Source organism: Sorex fumeus, unplaced genomic scaffold (assembly GCF_029834395.1).
Source record: "Sorex fumeus unplaced genomic scaffold, SorFum_2.1 ptg000003l, whole genome shotgun sequence".
Classification (NCBI taxonomy): Eukaryota; Metazoa; Chordata; class Mammalia; order Eulipotyphla; family Soricidae; genus Sorex; species Sorex fumeus.
This window is the reverse complement of record NW_026606060.1, coordinates 6,138,041-6,160,923: the sequence shown is the minus strand read 5'-3', so window position 1 is coordinate 6,160,923 and position 22,883 is coordinate 6,138,041. Positions and strand designations below refer to the sequence as shown.

Sequence of the window (22,883 nt, the reverse complement as noted above, 5' to 3'; positions counted from 1 at the left end):
CAGTGGTTTACCAACTAAAACATTAAGGGTTTTCAGTTCACTCAAGTTTCCAGGGTTAATAAGTAAAAACTACACCATGACTTATCATAGAAATAGCAGCAATGTGGGATACCACTAATTGTAAGAAGAATTTTATGCCTGATTTTAGATACATTAAATGTGAAAATGCATGTATTTTGAAATTCATAAAATGCAGTATTTGTTAGCTAACTGAAGCCTGCTTACTATAGTAGCTCATAATATACATATATTATTATAATTCTAAAAGTTAAGGTTCTCCAGTTGTTCCAAGATACAAAATTGTGAATCAGCATTCTTCTTTACATGGCTCAAGAAAATAAGGATAGGTTTGATAACTGTAAACTCTTAGGAATACAATATAATAAATATTGAGTCCTATAATATGATTTGATTATCATCCCTTGATAATAGAAGTTTTTATTCTGGAAGGCCAAAGGGTATAGAAGTCCTTTTATTTCAGATAACCGAGTACGTAATCGTTGGATCACAGCTGAACAAAATACAGATGCAGGGACCAGAGAGATAGTACAGAGGCTTAGGCACTTGCCATGAATGTGGCCAACTCTAGTTTGATCCCTAGAACCACATTTGGTTCCTTAAGTAAGGAGTTCTTAAGCAAGAGTGCTTACTGAGGCCTGCCAGGTATGGTCCAAACATCCTCCCCACTTCCCAGTACAGATGTAATTTAAAAAACCTAAAACATAATAAAATAAAAATCATAAAGAAAAAAAAAGGGGCTGGAGCCAGAGCAGAACTAAGGCAGAGAGGGCATATGCCTGACAGGGGTTCAATCCCCAGCATCCCATGTGGTCCCCAGAGAACCGCCAAGAATAATTCCTGAATGCAGAGCCAGGAGTAACCCCTGAGCATCACCGAGTATGACCCAAAAAGCACTCCCCCCCCCCCAAAGAAAAGAACACAAAGTGCTGTGTTGAAAATTAGATTGTGCTTGAACCACAGCTTTATTTTATTTTGTCTTAGTGGAGGAGAAGCAACAAAATGAAAAGGGACTTAAAAAAATCAAGAGGATATGATTGAGAGATAACAATGTAAAAATAAGTCCAATGACAAGAAGATGGAAAAAATCTGAAGAAAGACTAAAGTATAAAGAAATGGGAAAAGCTAAGATCAATACTTGGAAGCTACTGGAATAAAGGCAACAAATGCTCTTATTTCCCAAGCATACCGCTTTTGGGACATCCAAAAGCCTAGTCATTCTTGGGGCAGCCAATCAGATAGACTGTCCCAGCTCCAGCTTCCATCCCTTTTTTTTCTCTTCCAAACAGAAGCTTTTAAGCATCAATCCTACCTCTGACAGGCCATATTCTCTGGGGGAGGCAGGCTATATCTCAGCAAATGATAATGAGTGGTTAAACATCAGTGGTTTTCAATCTGAGGGTATGACCAATTAGAGGGCCATAAAGTTAATTTACTTCGTTTATAGATCTGGATAGTAATATGTGTGCCTTGCCCACAGAATTTTCAAGACCAATGCCTTGAACCATCTAATTTACCATAAAAAAGGAAAAACATAACACATTCCACTGGACCACACCGATTTCTGCCCCATGTGTGGTCAAGTAAGAGGGTCTAGGCTAAACCAATCCTGGTTTGTGGAAAAGAAGCCAATAAACAAAAATTGAAATAACCTATGCTGTCACTAGTACCAAAATATCAGCAAAGAAATACTGGACATGGGCCCAAGTGATAGTATAGTGGGTACATAGGATCATGTTTTGCTCACAGATACCATTGTGTAAATGATAACTGACTACTGACTAGTGCAAAGTGAAAAAGTAACTTTACTGGGTTAGAAAGTAGAGTGCGGGTAGGGCGTTTGCCTTGCATGCAGCCAAGCCGGTTCAATTCCCAGAATCCCATATGGTCCCCTGAGCACCACCCGGAGAAATTCCTGAGTGCAGAGCCAGGAGTAACCCCTGTGCATTGCTGGGTGTGATGCAAAAAAAAAAAAAAAATGAAAGCAGAGTGCTGATTCTTTCGACCAGTTTAGTTACAAGTTTTCAATGTATTTTTCAGAAAGGATATTAATTAGTATAACATTTTGCAAATTATCAACAATTATGATATTTTAATGGAATAAATAGAAATTTTCCTTAAGATGAATTCTTATGCCTAGAAAAAAAAAGATAATGATATAAAACTAGAGAAGCAGCTCAATGGTCAAATCTGGAGTTACTGATGCAACTGACAGAAAATGCTGATGTCAATCACCAGTTCTGGCTTGATTTGAGTCAAATTTTACATTAAAGGCAAACAAAACAGCATGAGGACAAAGCTGAGTCCCTGAGGACACAAGGTGGCATGCAAGGAAAGGACCTGAGGCCGCGTATTACCCACTTCTGCTGACCTTCTTGTAACAAAATTAATATACTGCTTAATAAGGCCTTTACTGCTTAATAAAGAAAGAATAAATGTCTTTTTATCCAAGTCAGTGGGAGCTTGGGATAGCTGGTGTTTTTCTACTGCAGGCGCCATTTAGGGAAGAGGAAGACAGCAGAAAGCAACTGAAAATAACTACACCAGCATCTTGGGGATTTTTAACTGTCAGACTTTGTAATGTTATCTCATTCAATCTTCTAACAATTATAGAAAATTCATATAACATTTCATGCAGTGTATTCATACAGGGGCTGGAGCGATAGCAAAGTGGGTAGGGCATTTGCCTTGCAGGCGGCTGACCCGGGTTCGATTCCTCCACCCCTTTCGGAGAGCCCGGCAAGCAACCGAGAGTATTCCGCCCGCATGGCAAAGCCTGGCAAGCTCCCCGTGACGTATTAGATATGCCCAAAACAGGAACAACAAGTCTCACAACGGAGATGTTACTGGTACCCGCTTGAGAAAATCGATGATCAACAGGAGGACAGTACTACAGTGCTACAGTATTCATATAGAAGAATGTATTCTGAGGAGCTTGCAAGACACATAAAAGTGCATGTGTGTGTGTGTGAGTGCATACATTCTCCATAGAAAAATTAATGGAAAGATTAGTTGAATCTAAAATTAATGGAAAGTGACTTGATTGATACAAGTAAGTTACTGAGCAGGCACAAAGTGAACTGTTACAAGTTCATTTAAAAGTGTAAGGGGGGGTGTGGTACAGAACAACCTGTACCTGCTGGGCGAGTGCATCAGCAGCTTGATGGTGCCTTCAGGCTTCCTGATACCACAAAATTTCCACGGTGCCTTTGGCCAAACCCCAACAACTTGGGACCAAGTTTACCAAGAAACTGAAATGGCCAGAAGTTAGGTATGTGGGAGCCACACACACAAACCACCTCCAGCTTAGCAGTACAAGCTCATTTATTGGCCTTATTTCAGAGACCCAATACATAAATCTCAAAAGAGATTAAAAGCTGCAGTTAATCTCAGGCCTGTGCATGGTTGAACAGATGGGGTAAACCAGAGAGGGACAGGTTAGTCTGGCGCCCGTTCAAGCAGAGCCCTTGGCAGCCACTTGCTTCCACAATCCAAAATCACCTCCATACCCTCGGCCTGATTCCACCATCGTAGGATAGACATCTCCAAGATAAAATCTGCTGAGAAACTGGGTACGTGGGTTTTGTGAGTGAAATCTCCACGCTTTCTCAGGGTTGGGATGGGCTACCTCCCCCCACCTCTCTGTACTTCCAGAAACCTTAGCAGTCACATCCGCACCCCAACGCTGCCACCCAGTTGACAAGCTACTCCGTCCTGATAAAAATACCGAATGCCCTGAACAAACACCATGACTGCTTAGCACCTGTATTGCAAACCATAATGCACAAAAGGAAAAAAAGAGAGAGAGCAAGAAGGAAAGTGCTCCCAGAGAGGGAGGCTTGGGGTGGGGGGTGGGAAGGTTGGGGGATGGTGAGAGGGAAACAATGGGCATTGGTGGTGGGAAATGTACACTGGTGGAAGGATGGGTGCTGGATCATTGTGTGACTGAATCCTAATTATGAACAGCTTTGTAATGGTCTATCTCTGTAGCACTGTCCTCCCATGGTTCATCAATTGGCCTGAGCGGGCACCAGTAACATCTCATAGCAAATTGTGAGGCTTGTTATTACTGTTTTTGGCATATTGAATACGTCACGGGGAGCCTGCCAGGCTTTGCCGTGCAGGTGAGATACTCTTGGTAGCTTGCCGGGCTCTCCGAGAGGGGTGGAGGAATCGAACTCGGGTCGGCCATGTTGGCTGCGTGCAAGGCAAACGCCCTACCTGCTGTGCTATCGCTCCAGCCCATGGTCTATCTCATGGATATTAAATTAAAAAACTTTTTTTTAAAGTAATGTGGCGTTCATGTCCAATTCAATCAGTTTAATCAATGGCTGAATAAATAGCAGTACTCCTATATTTTAAAAAAAGTCTAAAAGAACAGTTGCCATACCTAAAAATACACCGATTTAAAATATTTTTAAACTTATGCATCAGAATCATACTAGAAAAATTTCTGCAAGTGCTACTGTCAGAGTTAGTCCTGGAGTAGACCTACATCGCTCTTCAAGTTCCTACTTAGAAAATTAGTTACTGAAGAGTTAACACTATTTTCTAAGAGCAAAAAATCATGTATGTTTTGGGAGAGGAAACACGGAACAAAGTTCTTATTGTCCCCTTAATAATGTCTTTGCCATTAAAGTAGAGGCACTGTTTCTGTCATTCTGGAAAATATTTTCTAAGCAACTATTATGTACCAGACACTGTGCTAGTTGAGCTAGGTGTTGAAAGTGCAGGAAGAGGCACATGGACCTCATGTCTTCACAAAGCTAAGTTTACATTTGCTAAAAGCGGAGATACGGAGTATCACCCTGCTGGTGGTCTTAACAGGCAGAGCATCCAGAACAGATTGTTAATTGCCAAGGTTTTGATGGAATGAAAAACGAATTGGTTCTTTTTAAGGGACACCTAACACCGAATTTTAGGACAAATTATTTGGATTACATAATCAGCCCATTTTTAATTCAGGGAGGTATTGTTTTGGCTTTACATATTTTTTAACCTAAAATGTCTGAGATCCTTAAAAAGAAGTATATGCAATCATTGATACTACAGCCAGCTTCATTTTTTTTAGGCCAGAATCCACTTTTATTATGACTCTACCACAAACTTCTGAAGAATTGCTGATCCAAACTGATTTTTCCTCCTATCCTGAAGCACTAAAATTATCTCACAATTGTTTTTATAAAGTTCTTCCAGATGAAACATCGTCTGCACACCAGAGCTTTCTACAACAACAAAATTTCACTTTGCATATTCTGTATAAACTTGTATTCCTAAGTGACTTTCTGATGCAACGGTCTTGATATTTTCTTTAACAATTATCACTCACTCATGTCCTTTCCTGTCTCTTGCTATTGCCAAAATAGAAAATGCAGTTAGAAACGAAGTTGCAAAAAAGGCTTTACAGAAAGTCTAGCCAATCCCAAATAAAGGAGGTTTATTTCCTCACCTGGCATTTACTTTTCTTTGATTGGCATGTGACAGTTTGAAAGAGTAGACCAGGAGCATGCTGTGGAATGACCCATGAAAGACAGAACTGACAGAAGAATGGGAAACATTTGAGAAAACAGAACGTGGTGGCTTTTGGCCAGTTGCTCCTTTAATTTGTCAAACCCAGTATACAAGGGATCTTTATACATTCTCTTCCTTGAAGAAAATAGTCAATACTATAGATAAACTGTTTTTAACCTTTTAAAAGCTCATGTTCTAGTTCTATTGGACCATTATTTGTAATAGGACAAATAATCCCCCGCAAAAAGAGAGACTGGAGAAATGTTTCTTCCCAAGTCTGCTCTTAAAAAAGTGAATACTTTTCACACAAGTAGAACATTTTTATTTTAGAGTGAATAAACCGTACATGAACAAGTCATTGTCCTTTGGGGCACTGGGTTTAAGATGGCAAAGGGTATTACTCTCAGTATTGGAAAGATTTTTTCCAGATATGAAAACAAATTAACATATGGCCACTGGTCATAATGGTGAAACCAAAACAAAACAAAACAAAACAGAGGAAGCAATCCTCTTGGTAAATCCTGCTCTGATCAAACATATGGAAGGTAGGCCACAGACTTTTTATTGTTGACTTTGAATTTATGCACTCAGTTTGCATTAACTTAGACTATTGAATATAAATCAGTTTGTTCAAGCCAACTTGACAGGAAGATCCCTAGGACACCGAAGGTCTTCTTTGTTCTGCAAGAGGCAAGTGGAACTAATTTTTAAATCCACCTTCCAATTCAGGGCCCGAGCGGCCCCACTCCAGGCAAGGGTTTTCTGGGGCGTCCAAAGGGAATCACGGTTGTTCCATTTGGTTCTCTGCTATGGTCAATCAGACTCCCATGCTTCCAGAGTCTTACTTTCCATAAAAATTTGGGGTCACAACAGACACATTTTAATATCCGCTCACAGGAATTAAGTACACAAACTGGATCTTGACTTTCAGCTCTTGTGGGTAACTAGTGCCCAAGAACCTCTCTTACTGAAAACAATTCTGAACGGGGAAAAATAGAGTTGGGAGCTAATCTCTGATGTCAGACCAAAGGCAGTGCAGAACTTGGCATCAAAGAGAGTCAATAGATTGTTGGCACTCTCTGTCTGAGGGCACACCACAGACTGTGGACAGAGCAGGGCACAGGCTGAGAACAGCAATCTCTCTGAGCTGGGGAAGCAGAGTTTGGTGTCCCATACCACTGAATTGACAGGAATTTCAGTTTCTTTCTTTTTCTTTTTGCAGTGCTGGGGAATCAAAACTTCCCTGACACTGCACAAAACCCAGAGACACAGGAGGTCCATCAGTCTCACATGTCAAGCAAGTGCTCTATGACTGAGTTACACCTAGGCCCTAAAGTGCCAGGAATTTTCAGGAATAGGACACTGGATGATATGAAAGAGTGGCAGAGACACACATCTAAAACACAGATTCAACAACACTGAAAACAAGAGATCTAAGCTGCAACCACTGGAACTCTGCAATGTGCCTGTCAAGTCGAAAGGCAGGGCTGGAGTGGGGCTCGGGATGGGAAGACTGGGGAAGGGAGGTTGACACTGGTGGAGGGACTGGTGTTGAAATACTATATGCCTAAAACTCAACTCTCAATAACTTTGTAACTCACAGTTCTGTAATAAAAAAATAAAAAATAAATAAAATTTTAAAAAGATTAGGGCTCCAGAGAAGAACCCCAGAAATTCCTATGAGGCTCAAGTGTTTAGCAAGATATTACTAAGCTGCCCTTATTTAGGATAACAGGACAAGTCCCTTCTTGAAGGGAAAAAATCCAACTGGCTGGAGGGTGGGGGTCATACAGACTTTCCTGACACTGCGCAAAGCTCAGAGACACCGGAGGTCCATCAGGCTACATAGCTCGGTCTATCACCGATCACCCGGATACTCCCTTGAAACACTAGCAAGGCCAGGACTCAGAAGCATAGCTAAGTCTGAAGAGTATGAGCTAGGGTATGCCCACTCTCAAGGAGTTTATAAAATGATGCTGGTCCACAGGGGTTCACCAATGTAGTCTATCAAACACTTCAATATACTTCGTCAGTTCCCTATTAATCTCTTCCAGAAAATAAAACTGTCATAGTTCAAATTTGTTGAACCTTTGAGAAGTAACCAACATGTTCTTCAGAGATGTGTAGATAAATAAATAAACTAATAGTGGTACATCCAGGCAATCAAATATTCAGGAATAAAAAGAAATGCATTATCAAACTATAAAAAGATACCAAGGAACCTTAAGAGTGCACTGCCACGGAAAAGGACCCATGTCAAAAGGCTGGATATCTCTGATTCAAATTCTTATGTTCTGGGGCGGGGGTGGGGGGGGGCTAGCAAAATGATACAAACAATAAAAATACAAACATAGAGGCAAGAGGTATGTAGAAGGTCACTCTTTCACTCAATTTTGTTATGAACCTAAAAGCTCTTCTAAAAAATTTTTAAGTTTATAATGAAAAAATAGACAATAATCTTTCAAGGGGCAGTCTAATTTGACAACAAATGAACTGAACTCTAGAACAAAATCCAATACTCCTTAAATGATGACAAAATTTGTACTACAAACAAGTGACATCCATAATGTTCACCACATGAGGATGTAACTAGAAGGACACAGGAGCAAGCGAGGGTGGCCCATATCAGAGAGGGAGTGAGTGACACTCAGGCAATAGCGATCCAGGCCCAGATAACCCAGGCTGTGAAGGCCGCAGATAGGAATTTTAGCAGCTCCAAGATTTCCAGGAGAATATGATTTAAAAGAGTAAGTGGGGAACAGCAGAAAATTAAAACTGTAATAAATAACTAAATGGAAATTCTAGACCCAAGGATATAGTATCCAAAATAAACTATATCAGGTAGGGTTAATAGTCAATTGGACACAGGCCCGTTGAGTGTGAAAACCAGAAATCATCTTATGTGAAAACAGGATAATGTGAAGGAACAAACAAGAGCATGATGGCTGTGAGACAGTATCGAAATGTCAAAACATGTATGATCAGTAGAGAGAATTGGGTAAATATCCAAAGAACTAATGACTCAAGTTTGACAATTATTTTTGAAAAATATGCAGAGCCTGGCAAGCTCCCCGTGATGTACTCGATATGCCAGACACAGTAACAACAAAGTCTCCAATGGAGATGTTACTGGGCCCGCTCGAGCAAATCGATGATCAACGGGAGGGCCTTTACCTTTACCTTTATTGATCTAAAAAAGCTCATTGAAAAATAAAATTAAGAAAAACAGACCTAAAAATATTATAGTCCAATTTATGGAAAATGATAAACAGAAGCTGTGAAAACAGAATGGGGGGAAAGAACACACTACATGTGAAGGAATAACATTATGAGAAGTGGCTAATTTATTAGAAAGAATTTATAGAGGCCAGAAGGCAATGGCATGACTTCCCTATAAAGTACTACGTTAAAAAATAAAATCAAATAAAAAAATCCCATCAACCCAATATTCTAATCTTTCAAAGATGAAGAAAAAATAAAGGCATTTTCATTTAAATGAGAACTCACAGCTAGTAGACCTGCAATACAAAATATGTTAAAGAAAATTCTTCAGGCAAAAGAAAATGGATACCAGATGGTAGGTACACAATTGTGTGTGTGTTTATTCAAATTTTACTTAAAGGACATATGACCATTTGAAGCAAATAACTATAGTCCCATATTTTGGGGTGTCTGTGTGTGTGTGTGTGAGAGAGAGAGAGAGAGAGAGAGAGATAGGTAGATAGAGAGAGAGAGAATAATTACTCAAAGAATTAGAATTAAGGGTGGTGAAGTGGTATATTAATATTAAGTAAACTACTAGGAGATTTAACTATACATTATGATTCCTATAGCAGCAATCACTAAAACAAAAAACTCAGGATAGGTACAGTCAGTATAAGAATTAAAAAAAATATAAATTGTAAACTTTTAAAATTTAACCATATAAAAATATACTAAATGTCAAAGAAGCAAATGCTTCCCTTAGAAGGCACAGATTGTCAATCAAGCTCTTACAGGACACATAGTGCCTTGCTTTCACTTTGCATGTGACTGGACCTGTTTGGTGTCCAGCATCACATGTGCAGCCCTGGAGGACCCCAGGTCCCACCAAGTGGCCTGGACAATACTCTGCACAGCAGAGCCTGACCAGCACAGCATCATCGAGCCCTTGCACTGAGCCCAGCTGGCCCAAAATGACCAGGAGTGGCTCCGGGGACTCCAGACCACCACTCAGGAGTCCCTCCCCAAATTAAACAAAAAAGATTAAACTATATGCTACCTAGGAGAGATCATCAAATAGAAAGAAACAGGAAGGATGAAAGATGGGAAAAGATTCACTAGAATGGTCAAGTCAATAGCAGACACCCCCTGCCCCCACCCAATGACTCAGATATAAGGAATGTTACCAGAGAAAATGTTTCTTACCTAATTGCTGGGCTTCAAAGACACTTGCAGCAATACAAAGACGATTTGCTTTCCTAAGGGAAATTACTATAATGTGCATAGCCTACCTTGTACAACAGAACAATGTTTAGAGTGGTTTTAATTATTACCAGTCATAACGTAGGAGCCTCCCCCAAATCCATTAATAGAGAAAAGGATTTTACAATGAGGAATGCTCATTAATGGAACACCACGCCTCACCAAAAAATAAGAAGTGATGGATGATATGTCAATTTATGAATGAATCTCACAGATAACAGGCTGACTGAATGAACCCGGGCACAGTTGAATACTCATTGTACAGTTTCATTCAGATAAAAGTCTTGAATGGACTAAACTAACACGTGATGTGTAAGAAAGGGCAAAGGAGAGCTTCTTGGGATTATAGAAATGTTCTACCTGGACAGATCACTGTCACTGTCACTGTCCTCCCTTGTTCACTGATTTGCTCAAGTGGGCCCAGTAACATTGTGAGACTTGTTACTGTGTTTGGCATATCAAATACGTCACCGGGAGCTTGCCAGGCTTTGCTGTCTGGGCGAGACACTCTCAGTAGCTTGCCAGGCTTTCTGAGAGGGGCAGAGGAATCAAACTCGTGTTGGCCATGTTGGCTGCATGAAAGGCAAAAGCCCTACCTGCTGTGCTATCGCTCCAGCCCACCTGAACAGATAGGAGTTTAAAAATATATATATATATACATATATATATATATACTCATTAAAACTAAGTCACTTTGTCTCTGCATGCACCTTATACCTAAGAGAGGAAGGGGGAGAAGGGGAAGGGGAAGGGAAGGGAGATGTAACTAACAAAGTTCTAATGTAGGTTTCTAAACTAGTAGACCAGATCATCATTTGAGGAAGGCTCAGTGATACCTTTTGCAACAAATTTCTCTCAGATTCACAGTTCCTGGGCAGAAGGCTAGTGTACAAATTTGCTCCTGGTTTTTAAACTTTTGTGTCTTGATAGTATATGTTCTTCCCAGATGTCTTTCCTTCTGCCTCTTAAAGTTAATTTTTTTCCGATATATAGTGATGTTCAGAGCCAGAACATTTTCAGTCGGTTTCACAGACCACATGGAAAGTTAATGGAAAAAAGAGCATGCAAATGGATGGCACAAGTTTGTTAGTTACAACTTCTTTGTGAATAGCTAAAGAAGATAAAAATTTAAGTCTTTTACCATGCTGTCATAATAATCTAGTGCTTGGATTTTAATCTTGTCAATTTTTCAATCTGTCTTCTAGTAGGTGCTCTTATGTCCCCTAGTGGATACAGGTTGATATGATGAAGGAACGATCTGGGCTGAGTAAAGATTCATAAATCCTAAATGCATGCTGTGCCCACGTACTTTTCTAGACTGATACCTTATGCTACCTAGTTTACTGTAAAGAAAAACACTGACACACTGAACTGGTCGACACCTATCTGTGCCAGGTATGTCATGTGCATATAAGGCCAGGACTAAAATACAAACCTGACTTATGATATATGTACAAACAAATGCCAAATCAGCTGAACACTTTTGCCTGACATTACAAAATTTTCTGACATTCCCACCATAAATATACTTACTAGAGATTTATAGCCTACTTATAAGAATTGGCCTTTAAAAATGTGGGAACAAAGATTTAGCCCTAAAAGAGAATCTTCCCTTGTGATCACGATCACGATCATCCTGTTATTCATCGATTGCCTCGAGCAGGCCCCAGTAACGTCTCCTTCGTCCTAGCCCTGAGATTTTAAAAAGTGCCATATTCAAGGCTCTTTCAGGGTTAGGAGAATGAGACCAATCATTGTTACTGGTATTTGGCATATTGGGTACGCCACGGGGAGTTTGCCAGACTCTGCCATGTGGGCAGGTTACATTCGGTAGCCTGTTGGAGAGACAGCACTAGGATTGAGGTTAAGGAAGGGAATTTCCTTGCTCAAGGCCAATTCCTGTTCTATCCTGATTACCCCCAGAAAGTGATCCGTGAGTCAGGAGTAAGCCCTGAGCACCATCTGTATGGTCCACGCATCCCCACCATCCCCACTCCCACCAAAAATAAGTTTGTAATGTGTAGAAAATCTGATCTGAAACTATTGTGTGTGTGTGTGTGTGTGTGTGTGTGTGTGTGTGTGTAAGAGAGATATTTGTTCAAACAAAGTTTGAGTCTATAGTTTAAGTTGATTGTGCGGATAAGGGATTAGGGATAAATGGAATTATTAATGCAAAGAAATTTTTTTTAAAGCTAGTTTCCTCTCCAAACAATAGAAACTATAAGTCCTAAAGGTACAATTTCTCTACCTAAATATACAAACACACATATCTGCATGTGTATATTTATACACACACACAATCATATATGGCCACACATGTGGCCAAATATGAAGAAATTTTCAGTCCACGAATATTATGTGCAATCCGTTTCTTCACTACTGGATCTGAGACCCACACTCCGATACAGGTACCACATTAATGCATTTCCATGAGTTGGAGCATTAATGCAGAAAAGCAAGTTTCCCTCTGACTTCATATCCCCATTGCCACTTGAATGTACCAATGGAGGGTCCAGGTGCTCCATGAGATCTGAAATCAGTCCACAGCTGGTTTCCATGCAGGTGGGAGAGAAGACTCTCAGCTCCAAATTCCTGTTCCCCATCGGCAACTCTTAGTATTATCATTTTCTGTTTTTTTTTTAATCCATGGTACTTATCATCTGCCATGCATGGTGGACGTTCAATCAAACTAAACTTTTAGTTCACTTTTCTAAGTGTACAGGTTTGGTGGAGGATCCCCACATTTTCTGTCCATTTCGATTTTTCTCTGTATACCTACTTCCTAGCATGTGCTATTTATTCTATAAATTATAACAAGTGGATAAAAGGATTCTAGCAGTTTTGCTTTGGGATTCTTGTTAAAACTGGAATTATTTTTTAAATTATTAAATCACTGTGAGATACAGTTACAAAGCTTTCACGATTGAGTTTCAGTCACCCAATGATCGAACACCCATCTCTCCACCAGAGCACATTCTCCACCACCAATGTCACCAGTATCCCCCCCATCACCCCCACCTCGCCTACCCCCTGCCTCTATGGCAGGCACTTTCCTTCTTACTCTCTGTACTTCGGGCATTATGGTTTGCAATACAGATACTGAGAGGCCACCATGTTTGGTCCTTTGTCTACTTTCAGCATACAGCTCCCATCCTCAGCCATCCGTCCAACCATCATTGACTTAATGGTCCCTTCTCTATTCCAACTGCCTTCTCTCCCAGAAAATGGGGCAGGCTTCCAACCATGGAGCAATCTTCCCAGCCCTGGTGTTAATCCTGTCCTTAGGTGTTAATCTCATATTATGTTATTTTATATTCCACAAATGAGTGCAGTCAGACATAGAAAAACTGGAAATTTGACTTAAGAAAAAGTCATCCTAAAATAAAAATTGTTTGAGAGTGTTACAATCAGATAATATAAATTCATTTTTTAGAAACAACTTTTTATTGCAGGTCATCATCAAGAGCAAGAACTACAGTGTGATGTATTTTGGGGAGGGAAGGTCATGTGTGCGGCCAAAGATGAAGAGACTTTCAGTCCATAAAAAACACCAAGGAAAGAACGCTAGGGCTAATTGATACTGGTCATTACAGTATCAGCTGCAAGAGAACAGCGAACAAATAACTGTTTATCTTATTAATTCCTTAAATTTCCAAGGAGAAAAATGCTGTTGAAGTAAATCTCAGCTCAGAACTGTTTGTTTCTTATAAACGAATCTTGGTTTTAAGTGAGACAGCAATTTATTTCTATTTTACATCAAAAGTCTTTTTTCTGACCCTGAGAAGAAATGGCGAGAAAAAGCAATCTAAGCCTGCTTTTTGTGGCTCTGTTCTATCACATCTTAACAAAATGTTCATTCTCTCTGAGGTAAGAGTTTCTTTGATTTGTTCATTCTCTCTGAGGTAAGAGTTTCTTTGATTTGTTCATTCTCTCTGAGGTAAGAGTGTCTTACTGCAAGAATAAGCTTGCAGTAAGTAACAGCTATTTTGAAAAGAAAACTTTAGAGGTACTCAAAGTCCCTCATTCCAATGGGAAAGAGTAAACTTCATTCTCTTTGAAAGTCCCTGATCCAGACCACTCTGACGGAAACCAATACTTCTTCACTCGATACCATAACAGAGAGACGTCACGGGATCTCCGTGATAGTCACCTTCCAGAGTTTACTTACCCCATGAATATTTCCATCAATATCTGTGATTTGCTTCTGAGATTCAAATACAGTCAAGGTGACAGGTTGTCTTGTGTGAGTAAGTTATGCTAGAGGGGAAAGGGTAGTAGGTATAAGCAACCTTTATTACTTATAATAAAGGTTATAAGTTTATAACCTTTACAAAGGTTATAAAGCCATCCACATGACAAGGAACTGTGGATGATATCTGAGACCCGGAGTAGCCTCTTGACGGCATCCAACAAAAAAATGCAAGGCCCCCAGTCATGAAGCCACAAGAAAATGAATTCTGCCAAAATGCTGAAGGAGCTGGGAAGTAAAACTTGGAAGTGCCTTCAAGAAGACTCAAAGGCAAGCCAATAAAAAATAAATGTTCAATGTTTTAAGGGTGGGATCACTTAATAAATGCTATCAATATTTGCTGAGTGTCTCATTCATATCAGGAAGCATGAATTAATTAATGGGATATTGGAAACACACAGCACTGTCCTCCTGTTGTTCATCGATTTGCTCGAGCAGGCACCAGTAACGTCTCCATTGTGAGACTTGTTGTTACTATTTTTGGCATATCGAATATGCCATGGGGAGCTTGCCAGGCTCTGCCGTGCGGGCAGGATACTCTCCGTAGCTTGCCGGGCTCTCTGAGAGGGGCGGAGGAATAGAACCGGGGTCAGCCGCAGGCAAGGCAAACATGCAAGGCAAACCGCTGTGCTATCACTCCAGTCCACTGGAAACACATACAATTAAAAAATGGGAACTTATCCTAAAGGAAAAAGAATAGTACTCAAAAGGGTTGGAGGTAGCTTCTTGGGTAACTGGGAACTGACTGTAGGAAAATATACATTAAAACTGACATTTGAAGAACAAGATGGCATCAGCTACAAGACAGCCAGAAAAATTAATTCTAGGTTGAAAACCCAAGTGCAAAATTGTCAGATGGAAGCAAGCTACAGTACTCAGCTGAATAACGGGGAAAGGAGACACAGTCAGAAATGAGACCAGAGACGTAATGAGGATTTTGTGGGGACATGCATAGGATCTGACACCTATTTTCAGAGAAACAGGCTGTTTTGAGAAAAGTGGTTGGAAAAAGATTAAGGGGTCAGAAAGCTAGTACAGGAACAGGACACAGCCTTGCCTCCAAGAGACCCGGGTTCAAATCATCAGTCTCCACCTACAGTCCCCTGAGAAACACAGGAATCACCCTTCAGTGAGCAAGGAGCAAGGATTAGATGCTGCGTACCCCTCAGGGTGTGGCCCAACCCCTCCACTCTTTCTTTCTTCTACAAAAAAAAAGAAAAAGAAAAAGAAAAAGAAAAACCCAAGCCAATCCCAGGGAGTCCTGGAGAGAAAGTTTCTCAACATACTGAGGAAAGGATCGTGCTAAAGCCACAGGGCTGGGAGGACAGAAGTCCATGGAGCCAGCTTCCAGGGGAAATGATGGGAAAGGGATTCTAATAAATCCCTTTTAATAAATGTATTTTTTGAGGGGGGGGAATTCTTCCTCCTTTTTTTTTTGATTGAATCACTGTGAGATGCAGTTACAAAGCTCTCATAGATTGAGTTTCAGTCATACAATGACTGAACACCCATCCTTCCACCAGAGTGCATTTTCCACCACCAATGTCCCCAGTATCCCTCCCACCACCCTCACCCCTCCCCACCCCTTGCCTCTATGGCAGACAATTTCCTTCTTACTCTCTCTCTACTTTGGGGCATTATGGTTTGCAATACAGATACTGAGAGGACATCATGTTTAGTCCTTTGTCTACTTTCAGCACACATCTCCCATTCCAAGCAATCCCTCCAACCATCACTGACTTAGTGATCCCTTCGCTATCCCGGCTGCCTTCTCCCCCAGTTCATGAGACAGGCTCTTGATTGTGGAACAATCTTCCTGGCCCTAGTCTACTGTCCTAGAGTATTAGTCTCATATTATGATATTTTATATTACACAAATGAGTGCAGTTAAACGTAATTTTTTCATTGAGGACAGATTTGAAGCTATGTTAATTGAGGGATGAGTCATGACATTAATAGAAATAGAAAAGGAGGTTAGAGAAGATTAGGTGGGGGGGGAATATTTAGGAAGCTAGTAGAGTACATCTTTGACAGATATATCCAGTTTGAGATGTTTATTAGACTTCTACACTGAAAGGCTGGCTGGGCAGGCAGAAGTTTGGAGTCCAGGGACGGGTTCTATGGGGGAGGGTTCTAAGCCCCAATGGTCCAGAGAACAAGTGGGAGGAACATAACAAGCATTTAAGATCCTATAACAGCAGGAGGACAAGGGTTCAAAAACAGCAAGGTGCGGTAATGGACGGAGGCATATTGCAAGTAACCAAATAAATGAAAAGCCAAATATATATATATATGTATATGTGTACACACACACACACACACACACACACACATATATATATATATATGTAAAGGCCCTCCCGTTGATCATCGATTTGCTCGAGTGGGCCCAGTAACGTCTCCATTGGAGACTTTGTTGTTACTGTGTTTGGCATATCGAATACGTCACGGGGAGCTTGCCAGGCTCTCCGAGAGGGGCGGAGGAATCGAACTTGGGTCGGTCATGTTGGCTGCGTGCAAGGCAAACGCCCTACTGCTGTGCTATTGCTCCATAGCCATTGTTATATGCAAATTACTCTGAAATCCATATTTTAAAAGGGAGCTAATAACTCCCTCCTTGTTCTAGGAGTGCCATCTCCATATCCTTTCTGTGTACTCATGCTGCGTACATATTCAGCTCATATATGCTCATTTTGTGTATAGATTGTGCTCATTGGATGAAGTACCTGCTCTTTCGTGACTGGTAATCTATGAGCAAATATCTGTAACAGGGCAGACTTTACAACTGGGAATCCGTGACTTGGTACGGCAACTCTCACCATCAAGGGACAAGATAGCAAACATCACAGAGAACTAAGCCATCAAAGTTATCCGAAAGACGTACCGTAAAACAGAATCCATTTGCCACATCGGCAACATCAGAAAAGATATTGGGGGTAAACAGGTGTTCACAATTTTACAATCCAAACTTAATTTAGCTTCATAATCCTCTGGTTATTGTTAAGTCTATTATAACCTCCATTTTTCAGAAGAGGAAACTGAGACTGACGTTAAGTAAATTGCCCAAGGTTGTGCAGCCAGAGCAGAGCTGAGCACAAAGGATCTCTCTGGAGCGACCTCTCCTTTAACACAGTTTGTCAGAGGCTAGGGAGACAGCATGTGTGTGGGGCCCTGGGTCAATCCCCAACAGTCTCCCCCCAACCCCTCACACATGCCCCACCCAGTGTATCCCTGGATGCCCCACGCTCAGCCAGATGTGGCCCCTGAGCATGGCCAGGGTGGTGGCTGCTGGCCCTCCACACTACAGGGCACTGGTAGTGCCACATGCTCCAGCCCTGGCTTTGAACCATCTAGCCTGGGTTGCCAAATATCACAGGGACTTCCCCCACCCCCCTAAGGACTTCTTAGGATCTCTCCCACCCACCCCATTCAATAGAGTTTTAAAAAACGCCCCCCAGTTTCTCGTAAGTGAATAGTATCACTTGATCTAGAAATGCAAATTCCAATTCTCTTGCTCAGGTTGCCAAGAAAACCCAGAGACTTTACCTATTTTGTTTTTAAGGTAAAGTTTTTGTAACAATTAGGAACACATTTTTTGTTTGTTTACAAGATAGTATTTTCTATTCAGTTACAAGGCTTACCGTGACGAAAAAGGTTCTGACAAAACAGATTTGCCTTAAACATGCTGCATCACAGTGTTTTTATTACAACCCCTGTGTAAATGGTAAGTGTCTAAGCAATAAGGGAATCGCGGGGACTTCTGAAGAAAGTACATGGCAACTTGCTTTGACAGTTCACTCGTCTTTTCCATTAAGAAGCGGTAATTTCCTTTCTTCTGTTCCCTTTCCCTCTTTTTTTTTTTATATCTTCCTGCCACCAAGAAGAATCAATCGCAGCATTTTATTTGATGCACTTAAAATAATTATGATCTGCGATCTAGCCAGTTCAGCTATAAATGACAGATGCGTTTCCTTCTCAAAGGAAACTTGACCACTTTGGGGGAATTACATTCTGGCGAGTTCCTTGCCAGCGGACGAACAATGAGCCTGGAAGTTTGGATGTTAGAATGTCCGTGTTGGAGGCAGAGCGAAAAGAAGAGGCGTCTGTTCCTTCCAAAGACCGTTCACCCTTTTGCCTTCTGGGAAACTGCAGTAACTCCAATGACGTTCTAATTTTGAACTTAAATAATATCTTTAAAATAGAAATATTGGAAAAGTAATAGTTACCACTTCCCTCATACAGCTGGCAAACAGTCTAGGAGAAAAGAATCATGTCCAAAGGTCCGTTGGAATTTCAATTTTCTGAGACTGAAAAAGCTCACAGATCACAGATCATCTAATCCTTCACTTTGCATTTGAGAACATCTAAAACAGTGACAGAGTGGAGTTATTAAATCTAGGATAGCCTTTAGAAATCACTGCCCTCCCTCCTTGGATAAGAAAGACTGCTTGAGTTTCCTGAATTTGGTTTCATTATAGAACATTTTAATTTTTTAAAAATTTTTTCTTTTATTTATATATATTTTTTCTTTTTGGGTCACACCCGGCAATGCACAGGGGTTCCTCCTGGCTCTGCGCTCAGGAATTACCCCTGGTGGTGCTCAGGGGACCATATGGGATGCTGGGAATCGAACCTGGGCTGGCCGCGTGCAAGGCAAACGCCCTACCCGCTGTGCTATTGCTCCAGCCCCTATAGAACATTTTAAAAGACAAAAATTTAATAATAATAATAATAATGATGATGATATTACTAATAAAAACCTAATCTTTCCATTATTTGACAATACCAAGGACACAAAAGGCAATGCTGAAATATTGAAATTGGCAAAATGTTGAAAATGATGAATTAAATATAGTCTGGTGGGCTACAATGGTTCCCAGGTTTCAGTTCATAACTAAGATTTTGTTGATCAATGCAGAGTGAGAAAAACAGTAATATCAGCATTTTTCAATGAGACATATTTATTTCATTTAAACACCTGTCTTTCGATGTAAAATATCGCTACTACATATTTTGGTACAAAACAAGTCCATTCTCTTTTCTTGCCCTGGTCAAAGAAAAGGCTTAAAAATAAGTCTGCTCTTCCTAACCCTAGCTCATTAGTTAGCTACTGCCGAGTGACAAATAACTCCAAAGTCCAGCAACTGAAAACAACAAACATCCATCACCTCACAAGGTTGCTGGGGTTCCAGAATCAAAGAACTGGGTGTTCTGGTTCTCATGAGGCTCCAGTAAAGATGCCAGCCGGGGCTCTAGGCAGCTAAGCCCTGAGAGGGTAGAAGAATATATTCTTCCCAGGATCCCTCCCTCAGTGCTGGCAGAAGGCCTGAGCTCGTCACATGGGGTTGACAGTTCCTTTCCATATGGGTCTCTCAGAGGGTTGCCCAGGAGATAAAAGTCAGCTTCCAATACAGTAAGTGACCCAAGACAGCAGGAGTGTCAGGATCTCACTTTTCTAGCAAGCTCAGAAGCAATGGATACCATCACTCTGCCATATCCCTTTAGTAAGAGGGTCAGTGCCATGTGGGAATAGCCAGTACCAGAGTCCAGATGCCAACAGGCAGGGCGTCATGAGCACCAACTTGCAGGCTAGGTACCACAGCTACAAGTATTTTCAGAGATTGTTTAGCTAGTGTGTGAAATCGAAAGTGGAGAAGTGATGTTTCACACCCTCAAGGCATAAAAACGACAGGGTCCATGTTCCAATAGAACTGCAACGCTAAGGAGCAGATGAGTCACTGAGATTTCTAGGCTTCACTTTCATGAGGAAACAAGGGGGCTAGGTTTGAGTCTCCCAGAAACTTTTCAGTGCACACAAGCTACAACTTGACACCAGGAATATTGATGACAATGACGATGATTGGTGGCTATAAAGAAGAAGACGACAAATGACAGACTTAATACTTTAAAACTTGCCTTGGGTCATAAGACTAGGAAACAATAGGGCCAAAATTTCAATTCAGGAAGCTGTACTGCATTACCCAGGGCATTTTAACCTTAGGAAATAAAAACTAAAGGTCCTGAGGAAGACTTAGCAAGTCACATGACATCTTGCTGTATTTCTGTCATCAACTCTATAAAGGACAGAACATCCTCATTCCATTCCTACAAAATACTGGATAAGTACCAGTTAACCATTTAACTGAGTCAGGATAATAAATTTACTAAGTCACTCAAAGAAAATCATCCTGGAAGGCTGGAGAGATAGTACATCGGGGAAGGCATCTGCCTTGGATGCAGCCAATCTGTGTTCAATCTCTAGTACTCCATAGGGTTCCTTAAGCACCATCATGCAGAGCCAGGAGTAAACCCTGAGCATCACTGGGCGGTGCACACCCCATCTGGGCATGCACACCCCATCAACAATCCCCCCAAACTGTCTTCATAGAACCTTGCAACATGACAAAGCCCTGAGTATTATAAAACATCCATTGTAAAATCACCTGCTCACCATATACCAATAGTAACAATTACAGATAATTTTGATAAAAAATTATAAGCATTTAACATCAACAGTCAAGAAAATCCCTGCACAAGTTTAAAACGAAGATGTGTGGTTGGTGACTGGATTTTTCCTTTTATTTTTCCTCCTCCTACCCCCCCTCCCTCCTTCTCTCCCCCTCCTCCTCCTCTCCTTCCTCCTCCTCTACCTCCTCCTTGGGATCATCTAGATGGAACTTGGGGAACCACCAGGGCTGCACCCCATGATAAGCTGGGGATCAAAACCCGGTTGGGTATATGCCTAGTATGAACCGTAGTCTCCAGCTCCACTGAGAACTACTTTTAATTTCCCAAGGAGCTTTTATAATAGCCAAATTTACAGACTATTGTCAAATGCTGTGCAATTTAGTAGGCAATCCTCGCGATGCTGTACATTTTATTTTGCACCCATGATCCATGTGTACCAGGTGGCTTCATCACTCAAGTCAGCGGAGTTTCTCTTACCCTGAAATATTGTGAAGATACTGTATTCCTTTTTTCAAAATCTAAATATACCAGCAAGCCTTATATCTCACAATCAGGTTCATTTCAATTAGGTTCTTTTACTCCTCTATTCCTCTGACTGTATGATCAGTACCTCAAATATCAATATTCTTTAACATTCAATTTAGAAGCAGCCGAGGGGATTCCTTTGGTTTTTGGTAAGAAACAAGGAAAATCTAAGCTGGGCAAGCTCAGTATTCAGCAAAGGCAAACTGGGGGCTTGAAAGCAAGCCAGAAGTCACGGGGAAAGAGATGTAAAAAGTTTCAAAAGAGGGTTGTAAAGAGAACTCAAAGGGCTGGAAGCATGCTTTGCAGGTCTGGCCGATTCCCCAGAGCCACAAGGTCCCCTAAGGAACCACCAAGAGCTGCAACCCCTTCCCCAGCAGAGTGGGAAATAGCCTCTAAGCACTTAGAAGGTTCCCCCCATCCACCCCAAACAAAAACAAAACCAAAAATGCTCAAAAGACTTGCCAGAGGATAACCATCAAAAACAGACCTACACTGGCAAGCTCACTCTTCACTCTAGGAACTTCAAGCGAGACAAAGGCTGTCTTAAACAGAACATGCTCTTTCCATTACTTTGAATTAATATAGCAGGGAAAAAGCACTTTGGCTTTTTAGTCACTGAAGAGTGACAACTGTCTTTCAGACAGTTGGAAGAACTTGAAAAAAAAACGTTGAAATACATGGAATGTGCCTCAGCTTCTGTGGTCAAACTTTCTGGAGCTCAGCTAGAACAAGGCTCTGGCTTCGGACGTATTTGGTTTTCAGCAAGCCATCAAAATTAGCATTATTGTTGCAGAGTCGTCGCTTGAAATATTTTACCCATACCCTCCACTGTGAGAAGCTTTCTTTCCCCCCATTCTTTTCTGGTGACAACTTTGTGGAACTTACAAATTTAAAAGGCTGTCAAAATCTAATAATGAAATCGTATGGAAAGTTTTGTGGGGGCACAGATCAGAAAGAACCAAAATTAATTTTCGAGGATTTACTACATAGGTTGGGGTGAACTTCTCTGTACCATGCGAAGTCGACAGAAGTAAAACTCTCCCATTACGAAAGAAGCGGAGAAACCAAATCAGTGCTTAGTCAAGAAACAGGAACACATCACAGAAAGTCAGACACGGGCGCTGTGTTGGGTTTAAGCACATGCTGTCGGTGGCTTCACGCCAACATGCCTGGCCTATACTTGCTTTAATAATGGCTATTAAAAGTGAGACATAGTTTTCAACTTTTGATAACTTGCCTAGGAAATTCTTCGCCATCTTAACAGGGACTACATTTAAAACCTGCTCCATGAAAGTGAATCAAAAATGGGAAAAAGGGTTAAAAAGAAGACAAGCCTGAGCTTTTTTCCTTCCCTAAACCTCTATGTTGCACGTGGTACTAGAAGTCCAATGGCAAGGGATGCAATTCCCTCCAGGCGAATCCACTGGGTGCTTGGAGGATGAAGGGTGTGTTCATGAAGGGACACAGTTCCCATGTCTGGCAGAACCTCTACCAATCCTGACCGAGGACATGTCAGAGACCATATCCCTAGAGGCACTGATTCAGAGATGAATCTGAAAAAGCAGTTGCCTTGACCAATGGAACAGAGTTGAATATTCTGTCACAGACCCCCAAATATATGACCACTTAATCTTTGACAAAGGAGCAA

General features: G+C 41.1%; 1 protein-coding gene across 1 annotated transcript in view; it reads right to left on the bottom strand.

The window, feature by feature from the left end:
- SRBD1 (S1 RNA binding domain 1) overlaps window positions 1-22,883 on the bottom strand; it is a 223,944-nt gene that overhangs the window by 37,545 nt on the left and 163,516 nt on the right. The gene's annotated exons all lie outside the window — the stretch shown is intronic.